The sequence below is a fragment of the Agrilus planipennis genome, unplaced genomic scaffold, assembly GCF_000699045.2.
Source record: "Agrilus planipennis isolate EAB-ADULT unplaced genomic scaffold, Apla_2.0 scaffold168, whole genome shotgun sequence".
Classification (NCBI taxonomy): domain Eukaryota; kingdom Metazoa; phylum Arthropoda; class Insecta; order Coleoptera; family Buprestidae; genus Agrilus; species Agrilus planipennis.
The window spans coordinates 285,933-287,204 of NW_020442443.1; positions in this window are offsets into that span (position 1 = coordinate 285,933).

Genomic DNA, 1,272 nt, shown 5'->3' on the forward strand with positions numbered 1-1,272 from the left:
GGAGGACGCCGGTTCGATTCCGGGTCCGTCTGCCTTGGTCCAAGTTTTTCTGTGGTTTCCTTGGATCACTTAGGCAAATGCTGAAGCAGTAATATTCCACAGATAATCTTTCATTCTCTTCTGTCTTCATTTCGTGCGTCTCATCTTTCTCACCCGAACCACCACCCACCCATTCCCACTATTCCTGAAAGCAGGCTGAAGAGGGCCTTCCGCCCTACCTTCCGGCATAGTCCTGAGGGACTGCCCGCCCACCAGCATGACTGGCTGGTGGGAATGAAACACCAAAAAGTTTTTTTTTTTTTCAGTACCAAAAACTCCAATATTCCACCGACCCACGGCAAGGGAGAAGGAGTTCCACCGCCAGTCACCCCAGTTTTTTTTACTTCGCTCAGCCGTTAACCACCGATTGCCAGTTAGAGTAAGTGTTGTTATCAGTGTTGTTTTTGGTCCTGCTCAGACTCCTTTTGTGTATATATATTATCTCCGTTTGTTTTGTTCAACTGTATATATTTTGTTACTTGTCGTCTCTGCATATTTGTATTCTAGTTGTAGGTTATTATATAGTTAGGTTTAAGGTGTAAATAAATTGTTGGAAGAAAGCAAAGACATATCAGGTTATACTTCTTTTCACTTGATAATTTCAACTGCTTTCGAGAAGACGCAGTTAAACATATAGCATTTCAGTGTAGTATTACAGGCGACCGACTACTCGGACCATGTGTTCTTCCTCCGAACTTAATAAGAAGATCATATTTCTTTTTCTTACTAAATAGTTTTGATAACGTTTTGGATGATCTCTCACTAGATCCAAGAAGAACAATGTGGTTTATGCAAGATGAATTATTTAATAGTGGTTAGAAGTCACCTTTTTTAATCATTCTCTCAACGATAGATTGACAGAGGAAGTGACATTCTATGACCACCAAGAATAACTGTAAGAATTTAACATAAAAATCGGTTGTCTGTAAAGTTGGTTTACTGATGATAGTTGAACGTGACAACGTCATAAGAAAATACTGATGGAATGGTTTCATTTTTCAAAAGAAAATTTTAATTTTATTTGTTTGATAGATATTTTGTATGGATATAGAGAAGCAGGTAAATGGAAATGTATTATTGTATAGCAGCTGTCGACGCGGACGCATCGCTCACTCAAGTAGGAGAGAGACAGATGTCTAACGCTGCCGAACGCGGAGGCCGATTGTGTCTCTTTGTCGCTCGTTCCGCGTTCTTGCTTGCACTTCAAGCCTTAAATGGAACGCCTCAGAGCGA